The sequence below is a fragment of the Zeus faber genome (genome assembly GCF_960531495.2).
Source record: "Zeus faber genome assembly, chromosome: 6".
In the NCBI taxonomy this organism is placed as follows: Eukaryota; Metazoa; Chordata; class Actinopteri; order Zeiformes; family Zeidae; genus Zeus; species Zeus faber.
Window position 1 is genome coordinate 4373084 of NC_137201.1, and position 20567 is coordinate 4393650.

Genomic DNA, 20567 nt, shown 5'->3' on the forward strand with positions numbered 1-20567 from the left:
CCAGGACAAAGTGGGACACTAGGAGGTTTCCTTTATTTGTGGTGAGCTGCGGGCCCCCGACGGGGGGATTTCCTCCGCAGTGGTGCGACGCCTTAACTGGCATTTTGTGAAGGATTAAATAAATGATATATAAATACAAATCGGAATAAATTCATACAGTATGCACAAGGTTAGATCTGACCACCACTCCGTACATTGAGGTTTAACCAATGGATAGAAATGTCTTGAAAATAGACAAACAAAGGGTTTTTGTTATAGAGAACTTTCAGAGGCCGTATTAAACGAGTCAAAACTCCAAGCTTGGACAATTTATCAATGGTCAAGTTGCACTTTCCCGGAGGTTTGCTTGACAACTCGACAGACCAATGAAAGGGCACCGGGGGTGGGGCAGTGGGGGTATTAGCTCCCCTCCTTTTGCCAAGGGCCTCAAAGGCCTCGGTGAAAGCCTGGAGAAAACGAGGTTTGAGTCATACACGTTAATCGCAGCCCAAGCACTGAGGACTGGCTGGCATTTACAACGGTCCAATAGGAAAGAAGAGAGGGCACAGAGAGCTGACGAGGCCATATGGGCCAAGCACAACTTTGTTTTCGATGAGGGAGTCGATCAGAGTCGGGTCACAGTTTACCGCGATGGCTCTCCAAACAGCCTTTTGGACAAAACGAAACACAAAGAAAAACCAGAGACGCTAATCTATCTAGCCCTCGCTTTTCTTCCTATCTCTCTCACAGCCCCCTGCCCCATTTCTCTCTCGCTCTCTCTCTCTCTCACTCCCTTTTCCCATCAGTGATAGCGGTGATCTGCAGAGGTCGCTCCCGCGTTCCCCCCTCCGAGAGGACTCTTCTCCGCTTCTGAAGATTACACAAATCTCTCGGCAAAGCGAGAGATCCCCTCCTGCAGATTACAGAGAGGCCGGCCAGACGGACTGCTGAGCGGATGAGAGTCCTCCAATCGCCACATCAGAAGCGCGGAAGAAGAAGAAGAAGAAGAAGAAGGGTGAAAGAGAGTAAAAAAAGAGCAAAACGCAGGGCCTGGAAAATGGGGAGTGGGGGGGGCATTTTGAGAAGTGTCCCTCTATTCTCCTGTCCTGTTGATATCGCACATTTCACAGACGGGGCTTAGGGGATAAACCCATGATGGAAGGGAGATAAATATCTCAGCTATTAATATGCAGCACTGTAGTTAAGATTACATTTTTTTCCTTTCTAACTTAGGAAATGGGGGAATGTGGGGGCTGGGGGGGGGGGGTACGCTTAAATGGAAATTCCAATCGCCAACCATCATTAAAAGTAATTTAACAGATCGAGGCGTAACTGATTAAGTCTTCCTTTGTTGCTGGCTAAAGCAATTTCTGTAAAGACTGGTGGTGGTGGGAGATTGGATAGAGCTAAAGGCCTACATCAACATGGAGGTGCACCTAGAACTACAATGGGCACTTTTTTTTTTTTTTCCAAGAATAATTCGATTATAAAAATGTGCACCAATCCTGATCTTTCCCACTGACAGAAAGAGCGATGGCCATTCATTGTTTATTGATCAAATAGCAACATTAATAACCATTTTCCACTGAACAAAAAACCCGCTAACACCCGCTAATATTTGTCTTTTGTCTTTAGTGGGAAAGGTTGCAATCGGCATTCATTCCCGGGACAAATTACTTCAGTAGTCAAGGGTATTTATCGGTTCCAGCTCCGATCGGCAGTGATAGAAACTTGACACCCGATTAAACTCTACATTTTCGCCCCTTTTCCAGTGCAATGTGATGTAATGTAAAACCGAAAATTTTGGGGAAAATTTGCACATGCCCGAGATAAGGCATAAAAAGCAACGCCACCGCCAAACTCTTTCCGCATAAGCAGACGCGGATGTAGCTGCTACGTCGTCTGTGTCAAGTGGTTCCCTGTCCGTGCGCCTGGAGACTCCTCCAAGTGCAAATCCATATTTAGGAATATGAAAAAATAAATAATAAAAACATTTATTAAAAAAAAATAAAAATGTTTTTTCATTTTTATCACACTGGAAACATGACACCCGGACAGACCACCCCTTTTCCGGCGTGTTTGTGATGTTGAACATGACACACCAGAAATTAAAAAACAGAAAAGCATACTAGTCTACTGGTAACGGGATCAGAGTCAATTGTGTATTTTAGGGGTTTACCCGCTTTTAAAAACCCTGCATATAAAGGCTAATTCTGGTGGAAAATTTGTATTGTTGACACCTCAGCCATTAACATGCCCCTTCTGCTATTACAGAGAACTGTCCTCAGAAGGATAGGTTTGCTATTTTTCAATCATTTATAACCACACTGGACGCCTTACTGTATAACACTTGTACTATCCTGCTGCAGATTCTTCATGTCATAAAATGCATTCTGATGGGCAACAGTTGTGCAGGTACTCCTCACTTAACAATCGAGTTCCGTTCCTTGATCACACACGTGTAGAGAGTATGTAGCCGCTGCATTCACTGCGCTAAGCTGGTGATGGAGCCGCTACACATGGTAGCTAACTGTCGGATAGGATCATGAAACTGATTTTTGTGACGTATTGGATCAGCCCATCACTCTGGGAATGCACGTTACAGCCTCAGGATTTGTTTTGTGCTAGTGAGGACAAGATGTGAAGCAGAATGGCGACGAAAATGCACATTGGGAACTTTCAAAATAGCAGAATGGAAAAAAAAGTTGTTTTATGAATCTATTTTTGACAACCTGAGAAAAGAGATGGCCTCGGACCCACTTTGACACGTCCTTAAGGCGGGCCCGGACCCCAGGGTGGGCACCGCTGGTATAGAGTCTTTGCTAAATAAATCCATTGGCGTAAGTTGAAGAAATGTCTCTGCCAGTATTCATCTACCCACAACGAGGGAAATGTGTGTCTATATATATATATATATATATATATATATATATAGAGAGAGAGAGAGAGAGAGAGAGAGAGAAGGGAACGTTGAAGAGAGATATAAATATAAATGCTGTTTGTGTTTGTGTGGCAGAGTGCAGGAGCGCACAGTGGGGGAGAGAGTGAGAGAGAAATTCATTGACAGGTTGATGGTGATCTAAATGCCACATTTGGTTTGGCATTTGCCGTCTCCACGGGGCAGAAGTGCCAAAGCTACTTGATTCTATCAGTGATGTGGTCTAATCATGGTGTAACAGGCATTAGGAGCTTGTCTGTATCACTGCGTCACTGAGTGTGAGCCCACGCATGTGTTTATGCCCCTTTTCCGTGAAGGTTTTTTTCCATGCCACCTGGGCCGTCGAGCTCCGCCTCCCATAAAATTTCCTAACCGTGCCGTGCTGTGTGTGCTGCGGGGATGGGATGGTTTGAGCAGCCACACCTGACCTGGATCTAGCTGATTGGGTCAAGGTGGCTGCATACCAGTTGCTTATTGCTTGGGATAACTAGCAGCAGGTTAAAACCCCCATCCACACACACACTCAGGATAGGAGCACTGTCATGACATATTCTATCTGCACATGGCTAATCGCCACAAGCCTCCTCTCTACATTAAACTGGTATCAACCCATTATCGTCTGTGTCACTGTGATGGAGGGCCCTGAAAACGCCACATGGTTGGGGTGTGGCAGGCGGAACTACCACTGTGGAAGGGCACAGACACCTTGGAGCCACCAGCGGCCAACCCTCTCCTGACTGGCAGCAGCAGCACCTGGGGGTCCGGCGGAGGACCGGGGGAGAACCAGCTGCAGCAACCACCATGGGTAATGGTCTGCAGCTAGCTCCTCCAACCAGCAGCTGACGCTGGGACCACCCAGAAGCCAGGCCACCCCTCCAAGCAGCCCCACAGCAGCCAAATCTGACCACGCCGTCACCAGCCAGCGCAGCAGCCTGAGGCCCCACACTCCGAAAGGGAGTAGGGGGCAATCTGTCGTCGCCCTAGGAGAAGGAGGCCAGTCGACCGTGCTGCTCTACCCAGGTCCTCTGCAAGGACCAACTATTCGGACAATAAGAAATTTTTTTGGACATTAGTTTGTATAATGTATGGGAACCCTGTTTCAGAGTCCGGTGTTTTATTAATTTTAGGTATAGGAACCCTGGGTCAGAGTCTGTTTTAAGCACTTTTCTTTCATTTGTTTCTGCTTGGTGGTGGTGGGGGGTAGGCGTCGAATTCCTGGCCTCAGTTTGGTGTTGGGTGTTTGTGATGTGGGGATTAGATGGTTTGAGCAGCCACACCTGGCCTGGCCTGGATCGAGGTGATTGGGTCAGGGTGGCTGCATACCAGTTGCCCATTGGTTGGGCTAACGAGCAGCAGGTTAAAACCCCCATCCACACACACACACGCAGGAGAGGATCCCTGTCATGAAATTGATCGTTCGATCTACTCCTGGCTAATTCCAACTAACTTATCCCTGGCACCCCAACGATGGAACAAGCTTCCACTTCGTGTCAGGGTGTCTGAATCACAGTCCATTATTCATAGAGCCAGACCCGAATTAAAGACATTTCATCCAGTTACAAATGGACCTGACCTTCGCTGTCCTCTCTGCTTCCTCAGGATCCTCATCTTGACTTAACCAACATTACTTGTTATTAAAGGTTTTTCTAATGAAGACAGTTGTGATCCAGTGTTCAGTCTGTGCCACTACAAATGACAAATGTACTTAGTATAAATTGTATATGCTTAATGACAAAATGTAATGTAATATCTCATGGATGACCAGACAAGGCTGTAAAATATCCTAAAATAATATAAGGCTTTAACATTAAAGAACCCTGGATGGGTTCTTTAACATGGTTATAATTTTAAAGCTAGGCATCCAAAGGGTCGAAGTGTCCATCCAAGATTATTGTTACTGAACGGCCACCTCCAGCCACCTTCCTGCAAAGGGAAAATCAGGGTTTGTAAGTAATTTATACAACAGCACAGCAACCAGTGATAAATTGAGCAGATTCTCACCACTTGCTCACTATTGATGTTATACTTGCTTTCATTATGGAGAGCAAAAATAAATACAGCAACCACTCAAATGTTGATCTCCCTTACACTCAACTGTAAATGAGGACTCAGTAAACCTGATGTGAAAAGGCTGTATTCATTCGGGTGCAAAGAGGCAGAACGAGTGAAGGAATGGTTTGATTTCATAAAGTATCATGTTTTTTCCAAGTTCTATTTTAACAAGTTTGTAATTAAGAATTCTTGAGTGACTAGGCGACGGTGCAATCAATGTATCGCCACAGGTACTGCCATAGAAAAACAATGAATAGTGCAAAAAAAAAAAAAAAACAATGGAGGTGGCCTCCATTGTTTTCTGTGTGCGATTCAATCGTACAAAAAGACAAGAGGACAACACTTAGAACAGCCAAAGGTTTGTGAAGCGAACAAATACACCATTCTGGGTGAACACTGTTGCGGTGTTGCTGGAGAGCAGGTCGAAGCCAGTGTGGGTCGAAGAGCAATCTTGGGCTTTTATTACGACTGATAAATTGCACTGGGTGTGATCAAAATCTGCTTTCCTATAGCACACGGTGCATTCTGGAAGTCCACAGAAATCCCAAGGCAAACCAACCCTTGTGGGAGGGATTAATTTCACTGCACTGCAATTTTTCTCAACACTTACAAAACAGATATAAATTGATTTCATTTAAACATCAGCAAATCACGACACAAGGAACCAAAAAACACATTACTTTACTATCAGCAAAATATCTGACATAGAAGAAGAAGAATCTTTAATTATTATTAATTATATTCATTCATTTTGAGTCTACTTTCCCACTCCTATTATATACAGCTGATGGACATGATTTTTTTGATTAACTCAATCAAGCACTGATCCGCTCTTCTGTGTACTTGAATCCTCTTGTGAGTTCATTTGATCTTCATACTGCATACAGCAGCCTGACACTTAAGGGTTTATTGACATGCAGATGCAAGTCGAGGTCATGGTTGTTTCTCAGTCCCCATTTGACAGTTTAAGCACAGCCTGAAAAAAAAACCTGAACACAAAAAAAAACATGAGGAACAAATGGCTGGCCAAAGGTTTTCAGTGGCTTCTTGTTAACATTGAATTGACGGCACTCTGTTACAGCGACAACACTGCATGTGAGGTGTACCTGCATATTCTTTCATTTCATTTTATGATTTTCATCAGCATAGTCTCGTTAATCGACATCACATGTAAATGTCAAATGATGGACTTGATTTTACATATATTGCATTTTGTCTTTATATCAGCTAATTCAAGATTCATATTACCACTTCATATGGCGGATTTTCCCATAAAAAAAAAGGAGGAAGAGTAGAGGTAGAGCAGAGGGAATAGAACAAGGAGGTTAACTTTTGGTAAGGAAGAGGTAGAGAAGAGGGAGGTAGAGTACAGAGATAAAGAGTAGCTGCAGAGGGAGGTAGAGTAGCGGTAGAATAAAGGAAGGTTGAGTAGAGGCAGAGTCGAAGTAGATAGAGTAGAGGGAGGTAGGGTCAAGTAGAGGTAGAGCAGAGGAAGCTCGAACAGAGGTAGAGTAGGGAGGTGGAAGGTCTGTTATTTCTAAGACAAGGATTTAATATTCATCTATGACGCCATGGAGAATCTCTCTACAACTAACAATTAATAAGTCCAAATGTTGACAAATTTTACCCGCTTAGGCTTCACCTCATAGAGACTTGGCCGGTTTTCATCATCACATACACTGAAAATAAACGACACGCAAAAAACTATATCTCCTAGAGGACGCACATCCCTATTCACCCTCTGAGGAATTAAAACTAATTATTGCATGTCTGCTTTCTTTCTGCTACCCAGAAACTCATTGATAATCAATTACCTCTTTCTCAGACAGATGGTTGCCGCAGTACATGATTCAGTTTTTGGCTTCACCCGCGGTAAACATCCTCCGAGCACAAAAGCATGCAAATTGAATAAGCCACTAGAGCTATACACAGAGCTCAAAGTAAAACCCTTGGGGTCTCTTTTGTTCGTTGGCGTAATCGCAAATTTTGTACGCGCCGTCCCACAAAACAACAGCGGAAAGAAGACCTGCAGCAGCAGAAAATTGGCCTTTCAATTGTCACTACGCAGTCTGTACAGGTTGTACTGTACTTTTATCTGATGCGTCGCCTGCAAACACATCACTGAAGCCTCGAGTTCTTCGGAAAAGGGGATTTTGGACTTTCACGCCGTTAACATTTCATTGAAATTACTCCAAATGCACTCCAAGAATTGCAGATGCCCAGAGAGTGAGGGACAGAGAGAGGGAGAGAGAGAGAGAGGGAGAGAGATAAAAGAGAGAGCGTTTGGAGACCGGGTTAGAGAAGAGACAGTTAGACAGTCAAGTTAGACAGTTAGACAGTCAAGTTAGACAGTTAGACAGTCAAGGCGGGAAAAAAAACCCTTGCACACTTGCAGATTACCAGACAGACATACAGCCGAGACAGAGTGGGAGGTCGGTAGGAGTGAAACAAGATTAATCAACTGGAGGATGCTGAAACATGCCCTACTCTGGCAACAACTGGGATTACGACTGCCTTTTTAATAATTCAGTCCATAGGGTGAAATTGATGGGGTGGTGGGTTGTTAGGTAGTTAAGCTTAGCGGAATTAAACTTTGTGTACTTGTCAGACACCACTCACCACACCGCTGGGGTCTTGGAGCGATTGATTCTGAGCCTGAGCGGGAGGGATTCTGTTCGTCAGAGAGTCGGGTTTATTGTCTGAATAGTTGGAGTTACTAAGGTCTCTGCGAGACTAAAGCTGCATGTTGCCTCATTTTCAAAAGGTATTCCATACATTTGAATAGAATTTATATTACTGCCTAGCGGGCATGTTTGTCTATTTTAGTTTGTCATCACACTTTCGGCACCATTGAAAAAGGGTCTTTGAATGCTCAATCTCTTTCATTTAGGGCAGGGCTCTCAAAACCAAACCTTTTGTGAGACCAATTTGTTAGTGAGTATTGATTTAACTTGCGACGGTTACTCTATTCCACCCAGAAGCAGTTAGCACGAACGTGGTGGATGTGTGGGTGAGAAGTTAACTGGTCAGGAAGGCCTTGAATATAAGATGTGAATCGCCAGGAGAGGAAATGGTTTCAATGAAGATTCAAAGTCTATTTCCCTCCTTGTAGCTTGCAGCCAACGAGGTATTGTGTTCGTTTGTCTGTATTTTAATTTAGTGAAATGTTAATCCACATGCTGTGCATGCTATTATTTTATGTTACGCTAACATGTTGTTTATATGTTCTTTCAACTGTATGTTAAGTTTTCACGGTGGAATTGGAGAGAAGTCTTCAATAAACTAGTAGCAACAAAACCACTTGTGTGTGAAAACTCGGACTGTTCATCGACGCAATGGGCTATTGGGAGGACCAGCGAGCTGATCACAACGTGTCTGCATGCACAGGGCATTCATCAAAGGATGGACAGATAAGTCGAAAGCACGCACTATACACACACCTAACGAAGTAAGAAGACGCACACCGCTTTAATAAGCAACGTTTGCAAGACAAAGCCTTAAGGAACGTGGACACTTAAAGGTCAAGAGTGGCTAAGAAGAGAGCTTTGTAAAGGTTTGCTAAAAGCTTTGCTATGAATGATAGCTAAGTTACAGTGTGGTGTACATGCTAGCCTGTTCTGAAGTATTACATACTGTGTGTATATATATATATATATATATATATATATATATATATATATATATATATATATATATATATATACACACACATATATATATATATATATATATATATATATATATATATATATATATATATATATATATATACATACTGTGTGTGTGTGTATGTGTGTGTATATATATATATATATATATATATATATATATATATATATTTTTTTTTTTTTTTTTTTAAATTTATTAAGTGAACTAAGCTTTTGTTGTTTGCACATTTTCAATTTGAGTGCATTTTGAAATACCGCTATTGAAATTCATGACTTTTGATTTGCTTAAGCTTCAAAGTATTAACATTTGAATGACATTTACATGTGAGTAAGGTGGATGTAGAGGGTTAATTTATTCTTTACATTTTCTATTTACAAATTGAGACAATTTAAAGCAGTTATTCCAAAATGTCAGAGCCAATTGAGTCTAAAACTGAGGTAACGGACAGTGTCAGGGATAGATTCAAGATTCAAGAGGTTTATTCGTCACATACATGTACATACTTTCATACATATATGCACTGAAATGTCGATGCAACGCACCCAGTGATTACACACAATATGTCCTAGACTGAACACAGTAGCTACCTAACAATTTCTACTTGACCAACTAACTGATTTCTAAAACGTAATGCAGTAAGTCAAATACTATAGAATAAAATAAAAATATATAGAATAAAATAAAATAAAATAGGCTTATGTATATGGGATAGGCTAATTATGTATATACAGATATGTGCAAGTGGCATGTGAATAAAGTGAGGTAGTGTTTGGAGATATAAAGCAGTACGGCGCAGCAATACGGTAACACCGAACAACCCAGAACAGTGACACAGTATGCGGTACAGTACCCTACATATAGTACAGTAAGGTAGTGGAGCCTATGTGTGTGGCTCATTGAGGACCCCTGGTGAGGTCAGCATTGACAGTTATGGCTTGCGGGAAAAATCTCCGTCTTAGTCTCTCTGTTCTCGCTGTGTGACTGCAGAGGCGCTTGCCTGACCGCAGCAGCTGGAACAGTCCGTTGTTGGGGTGATGAGGATCCTTCATGATCCTGCGGGCTCTGCTACTACACCTCCTGGTCTATAAGTCCTGCAGGGAGGGGAGGGTAGTTCCAGTGGTGCGTTCAGCTGAACGCACCATCCTCTGCAGGGCCCGCCTGTCCTGGGCAGTACAGTTCCCAAACCAGGCAGTGATGTTGCCTGTCAGGATGCTCTCCACTGCTCCAGAGTAGAAGGACTTGAGGATCCTCGCTGAGACCCGGAATTTCCTCAGCTGCCTGAGGTGGTAAAGACTCTGCCTCGCCTTTCTCACCAGAGTGTCTGTTTGTAAAGTACATGTTAAATCCTCTGTGATGTGGACTCCCAGGTACTTGAAGCTGCTCACCCTGTCAACAGAAGTCACATTAATCACCAAGGGCGTGTGCGTCCTCGATTGTAATCCTCGCCTAAAGTCCACAATCAGCTCCTAGTTTTGCTGACATTCAGATGGAGGCTGTTGTCCTGGCACCAGAGTGACCGGTCAGCCAACTCCTCGTGGTAGGCCTTCTCATCGCAGTGGGTGACCAGGCCCACAACAACGGTGTCGTCAGCAAACTTGATGATGGTGTTGGAGCTGGACCTGGCCACACAGTCATGTGTGTACAGGGAGTACAGTAGGGGGCTGAGGACGCAGCCCTGGGGGGATCCTGTATTCAGGGTGAGGGAGCTGGACATGTGCTTCCCCACCCTAACCACTTGGGGACGGGCTGTGAGGAAGTCCAGGATCCAGGCACACAGTGGAGCATTCAGTCCGAGCTCCTTCAGCTTGACAGCTAGTCTGGTGGGGACTATGGTGTTGAAAGCTGAACTGTAATCGATGAAACAGCATTCTCACATAGGCCCCCTTCTGGCCATCCAGGTGCGTGAGCGTGGTGTGCAGTACCTGGGAGACCGCATCATCCGTGGATCTGTTCTGCCGGTACGCGAACTGCAACTGGTCCAAGGTGCGGGGGAGGGAGGCGCAGATATAATCCTTAATTAGCCTCTCAAAACACTTCATGACCATCGAGGTGAGGACCACCGGACGGTAGTCATTCAGGCAGGCAGGAGAGGCGATCGTCGGGACAGGAACGACGGTGGACCTCTTAAAGCAGGACAGGACCACTGATTCAGCCAGTGAGATGTTGAATTTACATTTACATTTACATTTAGTCATTTGGCAGACGCTTTTATCCAAAGCGACTTACAAGGGAGAATAACATTCAGCTACATTGCGACAGAGATTATTGTTGAATATTGTAGTGAACACCGGAGCTAGCTGGTTAGCCCAGGTTTTCAGTACTGGCCCAGATATGCCATCTGGGCCTGCAGCTTTCCTGGTGTTCATCCGCATCAGAGCCTTCCTGACGTCATGCTCTGACACTGAAAGTGCGCGCTCATCCCCAATGGTGTAACTCCAATTAGCCGGTGAGCTAGCGGTGCTGTTGCCAGACTCAAACCGCGCATAAAAGGAGTTCAGTTCATTGGCTAGGGAAGCGTCCACACTCGTGGCTGGGGAGGAGCTGCTCTTGCAGTTTGTTATCGTCCGCAGACCCTCCCACAAGCGTCTTGTGTCCCCCTGCTCCATCTGTAGCGCCACAGTCTCCCTGTAAGTCTGTTTAGCGTCCTTCACCGCCCTCCGGAGATTGTAAGATGCCACTTTGTAATTGTCCATTTACAAAACAATTCCGTATACAAGACCGTCGTTGTAAGCGGCCGTGCGAGCATTCAGAGCACAGCGGATGGATTTGTCAACCCACGGTTTCTGGTTTGGAAATATCCGAACTTTCACTGTGGGAACAATGCTGTCTGCTACCGTAGCCAAGAAGCTCACCGCTACGTCCATAAACTCGCTGACGTCACTTGAACTTGATTGGAACATGTCCCAGTCTACGTCAGCAAGTGCATCCTGAAGCGCAGCCCCTGATTGGTCCGTCCACCGCTTCACTTCCATCGTCAACACCAATTCTCGCACGATCAGAGGCCTGTAAATGGGAACCAGCGAGATCGTGGCGTGGTCAGATTTCCCGAAAGCAGAGAGCGAGACGGTCTTGTATCCATTCTTGTACAGATAAAAGACCTCTACTATGACTTCAAGAACCACAGTAGTACGCTCTCAAAGAGTAAATGACCTACAAGTCTGTGGCTTTTACTCCAGTGAGAAGATTTCTTACCACCAGTCTACACGCGTGAGTTTATTCCAACCAACAGAACTGACATACCAACCGATGAAACTGCAAAAGCTTGGTCCCATCTAGAGCACCTCCACGATGAAGTAGCACCTCTGCAGGACTGTTAAGTAGATCTGGTCATAGGGTACAAATTCTCACATGCCCTACTTCCAAGAGAAGTTGTTTCCGGCAAAGAATCAACCTTACAGACCTTGAATAGAGTATTGTTGGCCACAATAATCCGAGGGTAGACTACGGTGACACCATTGGAATCAGCTATCGCATAGTAGTGAGACAAGTGACACCAGGTGTGGAGCCTTTTGTCAATCTCAAAACTGAAGTTCACTATGTGAGCCGTACCAAAGTAAAATAAATTACTCCCTCAGACATCATAAGAGTCCTCGAATCAGACCTCTCAGAAAGAGCTGGAGAAGATGATCCCGTGTCTCAAGAAGATCTCAAGTTCTTGTCAAAGTTAAAGAAAAAACATCTCACAAAAAGTCAATGGTCACTACGAAATGCCATTACGTTTCAAAGAGGAAAGACCAAAACTATCTAACAACAAGACATGTACAATACACTGCCTGAATTGTCTTGAAAGGAGACTAAAGAAAGATCAAAGGTACTACAAAGATTATGTTAACGTTATGGATGACATAATTTCACGTGATGATGCAGAGAAGGTCTCTGAGGAAGAACTTGACAACAATCCGGCTTGGTACATTCCACATCATGGAGTTTATCATCCGCAAAAGCCATGAAAAATACAAGAAGTATTTGACTGTTCTGCCAAGTTTCAAGAAACATCCCTCAATGATCATCTGCTCACCGGACCAGACTTGACAAATTCATTGGTGGGTGTCCTATGCCCCTTTCGGAAGGGTTCTGTTGCAGTCATGTGTGACATCGAAAGAATGTTTAACCAGTTTCACATGAAAAGAGAAGATCAAGATTATTTACGATTCCTATGGTGGTGGGAAAGTGGCAACTTGGAAACCACACCATCAATCTACAAAATAAAGGTCCACTTGTTTGGAGAGGCCTTGTCTGCTAACTTTGGCAACTTCGGCATGAAACATCTTGCAGTGCAAGGGCAAGGTCAGTACAGTGAAGCCCCCATACACTCATTCAAAGAAATTTCTATGTAGACGACAGTCTGACAAGCTTTCAAACTGAGAAGGAAGCCATCCAACTTGTCAAAGAATCAAGAAAACTTTGGTGCACTGGCAAGTTAAGACTCCACAAGTTTCTTTCCAATAGTCAGAATGTAATGGTAACCATCCCAGAAGAAGAATGCGCCACAATCAAAGATCAAGACATGGCTTTTAGCTTACCGCACATGGAAATAGCTCTTGGAGTAGAGTGGTGCATCACATCTGACTCATTCAAATTCAGAGTTCAAGTCAAACCCAATCCACTACTTCAGCAAATATGCAGAAAGAATGTCAGCTGGGATAAGGACCTTCCAGAAAACCTAAGACCTCAGTGGGAGTCCGGGATTAGAGAGCTACCCAATCTGGCTGAAATGCAAATCAAAAGATGCTCCTTACCTTCAAATTTCGGAAACGTCAAAAGGTATGAACTTCACCATTTTGCAGATGCAAGTGTCTCTGGATATGGTGCATGTACTTACCTGCGAGTCATTAACGAGTCTGACGAAGTGCATTGCTGTCTGGTAATGGGAAAGTCCAGAGTTTCTCCAACCAATGTCACAACTATACCGAGGTTGGAACTCTCTGCCACAGTTGTTGCATCCAGTGAACTGGAAATCTAAGATCCACAAGAGTTCTTTTCGATGGATGCCACAGTTGTTCTTGGCTACATAAATAACGACGCCAGAAGGTTTCAAGTGTTCCTAGCCAACAGCATACAGAGAATAAAGACAAGTACAAGCCTGAACAATGGGCTTACAGTATGTTGCCTCTGAGGACAATCTGGCAGATCATGCCTCTCGAGGTTTGACTGCAGAGCAACTTAAGACCTCAAACTGGTTCACCGGACCAAAGTTTCTTTGTGAAAGGCAACTGCCTGTTTGAGAACGCAATGTGGGAGAAATCAAGGAATATGATCCTGAACTACGCAAGACTGTTGTGTGTAACACGAAGACAAAGGAGGGTGGATCATTATTGGATCATCTACAGAAATTCTGATTGGTCAAGGGGAGTAAAAGCAGTTGCTAGGTTGAAACGGCGAGTCAAAGAATGTAAGAGTGTGTGGTAGATGGGGTGGCTTGAGTAGCCACACCTGATTGTTGGGATCGTTGGTTGGGCTAACGAGCATCAGGGTTAAAAACCCCGTCCACACACTCAGTCGGGGGGGAGCCCTCTGTCATGACATGTTCCATCTGTTCCTGGCTATTTCCACCGAGCCTCATCTCTACAATAAACTGGTCTTCACAACCCCCCGTCATCTGTGACGCTGTGCCGGAGGTCCCTGAGCACGCCGCTTGGGTGGCGTGTTGTGGCGAGACTGCCACAATGATGGAGGATGCAGGCATTTCTAGTTGTTAAATTGAATACTTATGAAGGAAGAAAGCTTTTGGAAGCGCTTGTGTAATGTGACATGTGTGTGAACTTTGTCTTCTTGTTTGAGGAAAATAAAAGACTATCATATTTGATGGGAGCCAAGGATGGAGCTCAACAGTGCCCGGTTCATGGCGTCTTCAAAGGAAATGCATTCAGATGCATTCAGATGAACAACGAAATACACTAACAAATGTGAGCGAGGATGACATTGAGTGCTTTTTCAATTTTATTTCAGGTCAGGCTCACTTGAGTCCATTCGTACATAATTTGGGGACAGCAGGAAGTCCCAAGTGTGTGATATTTTTGAAGGGAAAGACAGCAATCTTCACATTTAGCTTAATGTTTAGTTTGACCTGTCTTTATTCAACATTTAGTTTAATACTTGGGGACTTGAATATATAGCATTTAGCTAAGTACTGTATGTAGTTTCCCCACTGAAGTAGTTAATTATATCTAGTTATAATATAAATATCTAGTAAAAAATATATTTTCGCAAACTCCACATTTGACATTTAGTTCGATATGTAGTTTGGCAATCTAAACATTTAACATTTCTACATATTTTCCTAAAGTTATTATTTTGCTCAATGTTTCATGAACAAGATTATCATTTGACATTAAATTACGATGCACATTATGTGTAAGTTTCACATGCTTACCCTGAATATAAAAATAAGTAGCATGTATAAATTGCACCATTCAAAGACAAAATTTATTTCACAGCTGCTACATTTTAAATGAAGACAGCATATTATTTGCATTGCAAGAACTTTAGTACATAAATTATGAACGTGTCATCTGAATGTGAAAGCAGTCCTTCCCTGATAAAGCTATAGCTATAGTTAAAGCTTTGGGTACTTAATTACCCTTAATTACATAATTACTCAAAGCCAAATTACTTAAGTGGTTAATTAGTCAACGCTTAATTACGCCAGGCAGTTGTGACGGGGTGCACAACCTGTCATTTCAAGGTCCAATCAATTATTGCATTGTAAACACAAAGTGCTGCAGTCCACTTTATATATTCTACAAACTTACCGTAGTTTGATTATTTTGCAGCTGCATTGACTTCTGAGAGTACATGCGGTCATTTGTTAAGGAGAAGAAACTTCAGCTTCTCTTGAAATCTGGAATACGGACGACCGATCAACAAAAGATGCCTGCAATCCATCGTATAGCCGTGAACGAGAGGAATGATCGACTGTTCATGATTACTTTAAAAATTAAATAAAGAAATGGTAACGCTAATCCTTTTTTTTTTTTTAACCATTAATCTGATTAAATTAGCTTGAAATATACGAGTGATGAGCTGGAACCCCTCCATTAGATAGAAGAGTAGAGCCCAACAGGTGGATACAGGGGAGGTGGAGCGAGAGCAGAAAAGCAAGAAGCAAAGCAGATGGGGCAGGAGGAAATGGCTGCCCATAAGGGCTTGAAAGTGTGTGGCGCCGTCGGATTGTCTGCAGAACTTGCTCCACAAGCTAAACATCATTTTTACAGCCTGAGATGGATTCTCCCCTAGCAATAAGACACAACATTTACCCAGGGCAGTGTGCACTAAAGAAAGCTCCAGGATTTCCGTATACCCACTTAAAAATGTGCAAGAATACGTAACAATATAGTTTTGTAAAAGAACTTTCACTTCAGTGATTTTGTTTTGCAAATTCCAGGTAGAGTACAACTGCAATAAAATAAGTTTTTCAGGGGACTTTGCTGGTGTATGGCACAGCCCCTCCAAGGATTTCCTTACTATTTTGCATTTTCATTAAACACTTTAAATCAAAATAACCGCTGTCCGTCAATAATTTTAAGTTTAAAATGTTTTTAAGACTGATAATTCATTAAACAGGCAAGTGTAGAGCAGTGGTGTAAATTTGGGTTTAGATTCAAGATTCAAGAGGTTATTTGTCACATACATATACATACGGTTATACATATATGCTGTGAAATGTCATGATACGGTGATTACGCACAATAAGCTCTTATCATACTAAAATGTGCATAAGCGAATGCGTAATTTTGGCAGCCATCTAAGCTCCGTTGAAGCCCTGTGTGGCTCCAAGGTTCCCAACCACCGTGCCGCAGACCAGTTTGCCAATTTTTTCTCCTTGCAGCGACCCCCCACAAAGCTGTGATTTGTGCTATATGACACCAGCTAATACTGTACATGAAAAATGCTTTTAGTCAAACTGTATGGAAGTATAGGGGTTTTGTCAGTCTAGGAAACATCTCCACGTGAATCTTCAACAGAAATCGAACTTGGACTTTCACATTTTTACTTCAGTGCATGTAATTAACCTCACCAGAGATCCCAACTACCTCTCATCTTCTTCAATGCATCATTTCTTTAGATTATGTCTCTGTAAATGAATAGCGTAGCGTGAAATCATAAAGCACAGGCAAACTGGCTACTGCAACAAAGCTTTTCCTTCATGTTGGGAATAACAGTTTTGCAGGAGCCAAAGTCATGGTTTTGTTCAGGGTTTATTAGCAGATAGACCAGCGGAAATGCATTATCGCTGCTCTGTGTGAACTCATGCTCATATATCTCCTATCACCAAGTCTCCAAGATCCCGCCACCAACCGTCGAATCACTCACTGGGAGGGACCATTGATGTATTTAGATTTTAATGGGTTTAAATTTAGTTGTGGCTAGCAAGAATAAAAGTTGGATACTGGTTTCGCTTTTTCTCTATTGAATGGTCTATTAAATTCAAGGTTGGGCATGAATAGGGAAATTGGGTCATACCATCAGAATGAATTTCATTCACAAATAAAATTTAACTGAATATAAATCGCAGTGTTTGTGCGCCTGGCTGAAAATTTGAATGTACTTTTCCATGTTGACAGCAAGTTCCACCGATCAGAGATGTCGCTGTTAGACTTAGGATTGTAGGTAATGTAGTACTTCTCAATGACATCACAAATAAAACATGTTTTTCTTCAAACAAGGTTGATATCATACAGACTTGTGGCTTCAACATGAGCAAAAACAAATGATTATGTAAATTGTATATATTGCAGCCAAAACAGTTGTCCCCTAATATTGGTAGCTGTTTTAATAACTGAGACAAAGGGCTTCAAAGGTGACCTCTGTTCAGTGTTTAAAGGTCAATATCTCATTTTAGGGTCCACTGAAATCTCTCAAACTCACATAGTAAACCTACAAGATGACAACAAAGTAAAAAATGATTTCATTAAATTTAGAATTAAATGGTCTTGGAATCCACAATTGGCACCCCACTGCACTGGTAGGGTTGGGATTATTTTCACTCTGTTTTAGAACAAAAACAAAACACATTTTTGATAAGGTCTCAGCTCTGTAGGCAGAACAGGGGTTTCTTTTGTCTTATTTTTTTCATCTGAATATCACTTGTCAAATTTGGATGAAATAGAATAATACAAGCCCAAATAATAGCCACATTTACCACTTAGTGACTGTGTGGTTTTAGTGAGAAAAAAAGACAAACTCCTTTCCCAACATTTTTTATAATCGCGGCCAGTGAATAACAGAGCAACCACGGTGTTTAGAATACTTCAGAATAAATTACTTTATTTAGCCGGTAGGAAAAAGGAGAAGCGAAAGTCAGACAATCGTGCTCTGGGACACAATTCGATGGATTAATTATCATGACTATCAGCATAAAAAAGTGTGAGACTGGACTGGTATTGGTGTGAGTGTAGAAAGGGTCGAAGTAGGTCGAAATTGGGGAAGTTATGAGCTAAATGATCCTATGATCTGTTGCCTTTAGGTCAGATAGCAAGGTACATAAGTAGTAAATGTACTGGAATAAATCTAACCAACTTGTGTGGGGTGGCTGTGTGGGATGGTGGCTCAGGAGGTAGAGCTGGTGGTCTAGTGATCTAAGGGTTGCTGGTTCGATCCCAGGCTCCTCCTGCTAGCATGCTGTAGTGTCCTTGAGCAAGACACTTAACCCCTAATTGCTCCTGATGGCTGCGTCCGTCAGTGTTTGAACAATTGTAAGTCGCTTTGGATAAAAGCGTCTGATAAATGACTAAATGTAATGTAAATGTAATAACTGGTCAGCACTTGAGATTGCCTTGATATTGGGAGTGGAAGACATGTAGTGGTTTTCAAGTGAGCACCTTCCAACTTTGACATTTCATTGATTAGCCAACTACATTTCCAGAGGGCTCAATTGTGGATTCTGAAATCCTAGAGCACAGGTAGAGTAGTGGTAGGGTAGAGAGAGGTAGAGTAGAGTAAAATAGAGAGGTAGAGTAGAGTAAGAGGGGAATACGGTGGAGCTGGAATAGTGGCAGAATAGAGGTAGTATTGTGGGAGGTATGGTAGAGATAGAGTAGAGATAGAACAGAGCTAAAATACAGATAGAGTTGGAGGAAGGTGGGGAGTTTTGCAGTACAGATTTCTTGATGTTATTACGATGTTGTGTTGATGCCAAGGCTTTCCACTTGATCAAAACCCATTGGCTGCTTATTGTCACTGCCTCTGAGACTGACTTGATGGTGTGTCGCAGTGCCTGGCCATGGATCCCAATCTCTTTCACAAGTCTGATGGTTGATGAAGCCACAAATCCTCTTCATCCTACATCAACAGGACAGTCTTTTGTTCTCCAGCTACACTCTTGTGCTTCAGCTGCTAGCTCTGCATAGCAAAGCTTCTTACGCTCATAGGCCTACTCCAATGAATCCTTCAATGGGGCTGTGAGCTCTATGATGCAGACAGTCTGCAGTCAAGTGGACCAGAGAACCAAATCTGGCCTAAGATTGGTAGTGGCAATTTCAGGCGGAAAGGTTCGCTGTTGTATGACATCCACCAGCATAATCCATGACTAGAGTATTGCGGATGGTCCTGTCATGGGAATCCTTTAGTGCAGACCTGGGCATCTTACGGCCCGCGGGCCAAATCCGGCCCTTTGGGTGTTCCTGTCCGGCCCGCATGAGGTGAATCGCAAATTAGAACATACATTTAAAAGTATTTCTACTGTGCACGCAATACAACTGTGTTGCTTTTATTTTGAAAAGTGTGCCGTTTTTTGTTTTTTTTATGTAAGGGCCCGCACGCGTGGGTGAACAGCTACAAGTGATGCTGGCCAGCTAGCCCTCAAAATGTCAGCTCACCCCAAGAAAAAAAAACTCTCACGACCCTCTCATTCACTGGGGCGAACTCCAACACAGCGGCATTCAGCCGGGATCTCGTGAATATCCCCACACCCGCCTGGCGCTTCTCACCCTGGGCAACTCCGGAAAAGGAGAGAGTCCAGCCCCTCTCCAGGAGTTTGGTTCCAGAGCCAGTCCTGTGTGTAAAAGTGAGCCAAACTATATCTAGTTGGTACCACTCCACCTCCCGCACCAGCTCCGGCTCCTTCCCCGCCAGAGAGGTGACATTCCACGTCCCTAGAACTAGTCAACGATGCCGAGGATCAGCAGGTCCAGGCCCCCGCCTTTGCCCACCGCCTATCCCTGCAGGTGGTGGGCCCACAGGGTGGCGGCTCCCTGGCGTTTTTTCAGGCTGTGCCTGGCCGAGCCCCATGAGTCAAGGCCCAGCCACCAGACCCTCACCGGCGAGCTCCCCTCCCAGGTCTGGCTCCAGGAGGGGGCCCCGGTTTCCCTATTCCGGGCGAGGTACCATATTGCCTTTGTTGTTGTTTCATTAATGTCCTTTGAATCGCTCTTTGTCTGGTTCCTCCCCAGGACCACTCTGCCTTGGGAGACCCTAGAAGGGGCTAATGCCCCCGAAAACACGGCTCCCAGGGTCACAGGGACACACAAACCCCTCTACCGCGGAAAGGTGGCGATTCTTCGGGGGGCCACCTCAGACATTCAGACAGATTTCAATACATTTGTTCAAGCCCAAGACAGACTAGATTTTTCCAACTGAACAAGTAAAATAACCTTAAAAACATTAAAATCACATATTGCTTTTTGTATCAAGTTGACCAATTGCTTATCTTTAACATATTGCAAAACACTTTAGTATTTGTGAAGATTAACATGTTAAAAATAAAATGAAACACTGATGTAATGATTCTTTTTGTGTTTACTGTTTATTACTTCTATAGGAGTTTTTTCCTATTTGACCTTCACCATAATTTCCTATATTTATAAATATTTACAGAATATCCTTCACTCCTTGCATTCTCATCTTTTCTCCGCCCTCCCTCCCATTCAGACACATGTATTCTGTCTTACCCCTGCTGACTTTCATTCCTCTTCTCTCTAATGCATACCTC

The 20567-nt window shown here is 43.4% G+C and overlaps 1 protein-coding gene across 1 annotated transcript in view; it reads left to right on the forward strand.

Moving 5' to 3' along the window:
* trhr2 (thyrotropin releasing hormone receptor 2) overlaps positions 1-20567 on the forward strand; it is a gene marked incomplete at both ends in the record, with an annotated part of 89852 nt that overhangs the window by 37914 nt on the left and 31371 nt on the right. The gene's annotated exons all lie outside the window — the stretch shown is intronic.